Raw genomic sequence first — 6110 nt, forward strand, 5'->3', positions numbered from 1 at the left:
CAGAGGCAGGCGGATTTCTGAGTTCGAGGCCAGCCTGGTCTACAAAGTGAGTGCCAGGACAGCCAGGGCTACACAGAGAAACCCTGTCTCAAAAAACGAAAAAAATAAATAAATAAATAAATAAATAGAAGGGAATCAAGTGGAAAGGAACGGATGACGCATGCTTAGTCATCAGTGAAGAGAACGGAGAATTTGTTGGGCTGTTCCGCGTTGCCGCTAGGTGGCGCTCGGCGTCCCGGGGTCCACGCGGGTTCCCGGCGGCGTCCTGAGACTCTGCCTCTCTGCTGCTTCCCAGAGGGATCCCGCGGGCTGGCCTTACCCCTTCCCGGTTGTCCCCGCTGGGAATAGCTTGGAGGTCGTGCGAAGCGTCACATCGTGTGCAGGATACCCTGGTGATAAGGCCACAGATCGCAGCGGGACCCCAGATGTTCCAATGACTTTGATTTCCTTGGTGGGACAGCTACAATAAAGTTTTTTCTCGTACATTAAAGAATCAACGCGTATGGAGTGAAAACTCCCCACCTGCAGGGTTGCCTCGGTTAGCTTCCTGAGGTCTCAGCGGAGATGTGGACAGTGGCAAGATGTTGGCAGCTGGCCATTGCCCGGGTCCCAGAAGTCCCCAGTCAGGACCGCGCTGGGGTGTGTGGGTGGGGATAGGGGCTGCTCACATGCTAATGTGGTGGTGACAATCGCGCGGGGCGCCCCCGCGCCTGGGGAAGCCAAGGCAGAAACAAAACATTAGCATTTTCCCCTAGAGAAAGGACCGCATTCCTGGGAGGGGAGCGAGGCCCTCCCCATTCACACTGGGGACCACACAGAGTGCCTCTCGCGCCAAAAGCTGGAAGGTTCGGTTTGGCTTTTCTTTTGACCCGGGCGATGCATACGAAATGTAGATATTTTCCTAAACGCCGGCTTTGACATTTAATGCGTTCCTAAGTAGTCTGAAATGTGGACTGGATTAGGAGGAGGCTAGGGGCCCACCGGGACACTCGGGCAAATCCCCCTAAATCCTCCAAGACAATTGTGTGTCACCACACGGATTCGCTTTGCCCCAAATGAGGAGGCTAATGAACTTCGCTGCCTCCTTCCGTGACAGCCCACTCGCACCCGGCCAGCCGAGCCTCTGCGCCAGCCTCCCAGCTTTGTGTCAGGGGGTGCTTGCTTTAGGCGGGCCCGTTGGCTTCTAGGATCCAGTCTGACCATTGACAAAGGCACCTATCCTGGGCCATTGCTCAACCTTTACTCCACAAGGGGCAAGGGACACAAATACTGAGGGCCCCTGGGGCTGTTAGGGGCCACCCTATTTCAGGCCCCTGGGAACACTGCTAAGCCCAGAAAGAAAAATAGCATGAAACTCTACATGAGTGTTTTGCCAGCAGGTTATGTGCCCACGAAGGCCAGACGAGGGCATCAGCTCTATTGACCTGGAGCTACAGATGGTTTCGAGCCACCGTGTGGATTCTGGGAATTGAGCCCCATCCTCTGCATACCTTCAGCTCCTCTCACCCATCTTCTTAATTTCCTTCTTATTCTCTTCCCTTCCCCTTTGAGACAGGTCTAATTATGAAACCCTGGCTGGCCTGGAATTTGCTATACCGTCCAGAATGGCTTCAATCTCACATATTTCAATGTCACTCAAATTTTGCAAATTTTTGTTTTTTGTTTGGTTGAGACAGAGTTTCTCTGCTTAGCCCTGGCTACACTGTATATGAAGTCCTGGAAGAACTCTGCAGAACAAGCTGGCCTTGAACTCAGAAATCTGTCATTCTCTGCCTTCTGGTGTGCTGAGAGGCAGAGGAAGGTGGATTTGTGAGTTTGAGGCTAGTCTGGTCAAGCAAGTTCAAGGGCATCAGGAATAGAGAGACCCTGTTTCAAAAGCAAACACTACTACTGTTAGGACTTATGCCATGGAAGTACCTTGGCAGATTACAGGCAAGGTTTACCGGAAAGATCACACCATGCAACATATCTTCTGCAACAGACTGACGGGGAGGGGGAAAGGCAGTCTTGGAGAGGGGACATGAAGGAGAGACAGAGACACCAAGAGAGAGAGCTAGAATGATGGCCAAAACCTTTTCAAAGGTCTGGTGATGACACAGCTCAGCTGATAAAGCCACTGAGTCATTGAGGGTAGGCTTGGGGTGCACCTTGTCTCTACCCCACACCCCCCAGAAAACAAAAACAAAACAAAAAACCCAACAACAACAACAACCACCAAAGCAAAAATTCTTTATAACAGTCTTGGGTGCTGGGTCCAACCTCCATTACTATGGCGACATGAACAAGAATGGCTCTCATCGACTCATATTTGAATGCTTCATCTTCAGGGAATGACACTGCTTGAAAGGGACTGGGAGGCGTGGCCTTGCTGGCAGAAGTGCATCACAGGGAACAGGCCCAGTGTTTCTCTCCAGTCTCCTCTCCAGCACCACTTCCATCTTCCTGCCACAATGTTCCCTGAAATGAAGATAATGAAGGGAACCTTAGAAACTGTAAGCCAGCCCCAATTAAATGCTTCCTTTTATCTAAGTTGCTGTGGTCATGGTATTTCTTTCTTTTTTTTTTTTTAAGATTTATTTATTTAGTATGTATAAGTTCACTGTAACTCAGATGCACCAGAAAAGGGCGTCAGATCTCATTACAGATGGTTGTGAGCCACCAAGTGGTTGCTGGGAATTGAACTCAGGACCTTTGGAAGAGCAGTCAGTGCTCTTAACCGCTGAGCCATCTCTCCAGATCCTGTCATGGTATTTCTTCACAGCAACTGGAACAGTGACTAAGACAACTGCCACAAAATAGCTAAGTAAATAAACGTTTTAGTTGTTGTGTTGTTACATCAGCCTAGGCTACATGGGACCTACACACACACACACACACACACACACACACACACACACACACCCCTACCTACTTTGTTTGTTCTTGAGACAGGGTTTCTATGTGTAACCCTGGCTGTCCTGGAACTCATTCTGTAGACCAAGCTAGCCTCAAATTCAAAGATCCACTTGCCTCTCCCTCCGGAGTTCTGGACTTAAAGGTTTGTGCCACCACTGGCCCACTCACTTTTTTAATGAAAAAAAAAATCTATATATCTGTGTGTATAAATAATATAAATATTATATAAATTAATGATTTATAAATTATAACATAACTAATAAATTCATATAATAATATTAACTTATAAATATAAAATGTATAAATAAAATATCAGGGCAGGAACTCAAGCAGGATCAGAGGCAGCAGCCATGGAGACACAGTGCCTTGGGCTTGCTCCCAGGCTTAATTTGGGACACCATTTTTATACTTGCTCACAAGTGGTAAAGCCCACAATGGGCTGAGCCCACATCCATCAACAATCAAAACAATGACCCACAGACTTATCTACAGGTCAGTTTGGGGAAGCCATTTCCTCAAGTCATGTTCCCTCTTCCCAGGTGACTGGTACTGGTTTGTGTGGCGTCAACCAATACAACGGGTCCTTTCTTTCCATGGAGCATGGCATCCTTGCCACTCAGCAAAGCTCAGGCACAAAGAATCAAGTGCCAGACTGACATGGGATCCATGACATTTTCAGTAGTTTTTTCTGTTGGCTTCCAATAATGAGGGTCCAGAGAGACTTGTGCACAGGAGGGGGAGCAGTGTGAATTCAAACGTTCAGGGCCCACAGGCAGCAGAAGGCGAATGGATTCATCCGGTCTGTGGGCCAGGCTTCTCCTCTACCATCATCCAACTGTACTAATTATTTTTATTAGTATATTAACTGTCTCTTACTTAGTGTGCCACAACACAGGCAGGCATGAGGCCATGGGACAGTCTGTAGTCCCGGGCTCTCTCCTTCCATCACGTGGACCCTCAGGACTAACCTCAGCCCAGCCTGCTCGTTGGTAAACTCCTTTCCCACTGAACTATTTCATCTGCCTTTTTAAGAGATGGAGCCCTATCTAGCCCAGTCTGGCCTTGTCGTGCCTCCTTCGTGAGCCCAAAAGACCAACCAGGAGCTGACTCCGATGCAATCACATTAGGGTCTCTTTGTTACAGACTCGAGTGTGGGCTTACTCACCGCCAGCCCACAAGATGGTTTGGTGAAGCAGCCCTGAACTCTCACTGGGACAAGGTTTTATAGGAAAAACGGGAGCACGTGAGGGGTGTCTACCCTGGCAAGCATCTAATTAATTGAATGACTACTGTAAGCCGACAGGTAGGTGGGTGCTCTGAAGCAAGAGCGTGAACAATCACAAACGGTCTGAAAGTACATCTGAGACAACCAGACTATCCTTTTTTTTTTTAAAGATTTATTTATTTATTATTTGTAAGTACACTGTAGCTGTCTTCAGACTCTCCAGAAGAGGGCATCAGATCTCATTATGGATGGTTGTGAGCCACCATGTGGTTGCTGGGATTTGAACTTCGGACCTTCGGAAGAGCAGTCGGGTGCTCTTACCCGCTGAGCCATCTCCCCAGCCCCAGACTAATGTTTGACTGATTGATGCTAGGGAGTAGCTAGGGGGTAGCTCTGGTCAAGTCCTTCTTGGTGTATGGGTGCAGCTTGGGGTCAGCTGTGGGGCAAGTTCTTCAGGCCTTTTTTCCCTTAAGAATCCTACTTTAATTTTCACACCCACTGCTAACAGAAGAAACTTGCTCTATACAAATGAGTTAGGAAAGCTGGACGTGATGGTAGACACCTTGTAATCTCAGCATTTGGAGGCTGAGCAGGGAGGGTGTTGTAGGACATGCTTTTAATCCCAGCACTCAGGAGGCAGAGGCAGGTGGATCTCTGTGAGTTCAAGGACAGCCTAGTCTACAGAGATGCCCGTTTCAAACAAGACCATTGTTTGCTCTTGCAGAGGGCATGGGTTCCATCCTACTACATACGCAATAGTGGCTCACAAGCATCTGTAACTCCAGTTACAGAACCCCCAGAAAAACACCTATTCGTGCAGTTTTCAGTTCACAGCCTCTGCAGATAACACTCCTCTCCCACCATCCCTGAAGCAGCCTGGCTAAACTTGGCGTGCAGCTCACCTGAGTGAGGCCCATTCTGAAGAAGTTCTTTGTCCACTTGCCTCTGACTGGGCCTGAGAAGCCAGCAGGTATGGCTGGGATGATTTACAGCCCGCTCAGTCCCACAGTTGGCAGAACTGCTCGGTAAGGATCAGGTGTGGCTATGTCATAGAGGGCCATGTGAAGTCTCCACTCTCTGCCTTGTGCTTGTGACTAACACAGGAGCTCTCAGCTACTGCTCCAACACCCTGTTCCCTGCTCTGATGACCATGAACTCTAACCCTCTGAAACTGCAGGCCCCAAACAGGCTGCCAAAATAATTAAGACAGCTGGTATATACACTTCCCGTGGTAAAGTGGTCCCTGCACCAGGGACCTGAAGGGAGGGAGGGAGGACACCAAGAGCACCCCTAAATGAAAACCACCTGCCCAGCACCACACCTGGTCAATGCCTCCTGGAGGCATTTATATTTTCTAAAGGATAGCCACATTATTTTCCAATTTAAAGTTAGTGTGTGGCCTATCAACAAATTGTCAGAATTGCAATCTCACAACACACACACACCTTATTTTGTGAAAAAGCATTTAAACTTTTAAATTCTTGCTTGCATCTTTTTTTTTTTTTTTTTTTTTTTTTTTTTTTTTTTTTTTTATTCTCTGTGTAGCAGCAGTGGCTGTCCTGGAACTCACTTTGTAGACCAGGCTGGCCTCGAACTCAGAAATCCGCCTGCCTCTGCCTCCTGAGTGCTGGAATTAAAGGTGTGCAATACCATGCCCGGCTTCCTGCTTGCATCTTGAACTTGGTAGGTAGCCAATGCAGACCTGAACTCCTATTCCACCTCCTACGTGCTGGGATCACAGACATTCACCACCACACCCAAGTTTTTGCAGTGCAGGGGATGAAATCAAGGTCTTGTTCATGTTGATAAGCATTCTGCTAATGTACAAACGGGCTACAGCGCCAGCTCCTTTGTAAAGGGATCTGCAATGACCCTTGAATTGCCTGGTAAGGTTCTTAAGACTAGAACAGGCTGAAGCAGGCCAGATCAGGGATGTGCCTGTCTCTCTGGTTTTGACTTTTATCGTTTCTCTTTGTTGCTGTTGCAGTAT

At 48.2% G+C, this 6110-nt stretch overlaps 1 protein-coding gene across 7 annotated transcripts in view; it reads right to left on the minus strand.

The window, feature by feature from the left end:
- Positions 1–2212: 2212 nt before the first annotated feature.
- The window catches only part of Cnot10 (CCR4-NOT transcription complex subunit 10), a 60447-nt gene continuing 56549 nt past the window's right edge, over positions 2213–6110 (minus strand). For all 7 annotated transcript variants that reach the window (XM_021171734.2, XM_021171733.2, XM_029481668.1 and 4 more), the window contains one exon: positions 2213–2457. The gene's annotated coding sequence lies outside the window, so the exon portion shown is untranslated. The remainder of the gene's footprint in view (positions 2458–6110) is intronic.

This window comes from Mus caroli, chromosome 9 (assembly GCF_900094665.2).
Source record: "Mus caroli chromosome 9, CAROLI_EIJ_v1.1, whole genome shotgun sequence".
NCBI lineage: Eukaryota > Metazoa > Chordata > Mammalia > Rodentia > Muridae > Mus > Mus caroli.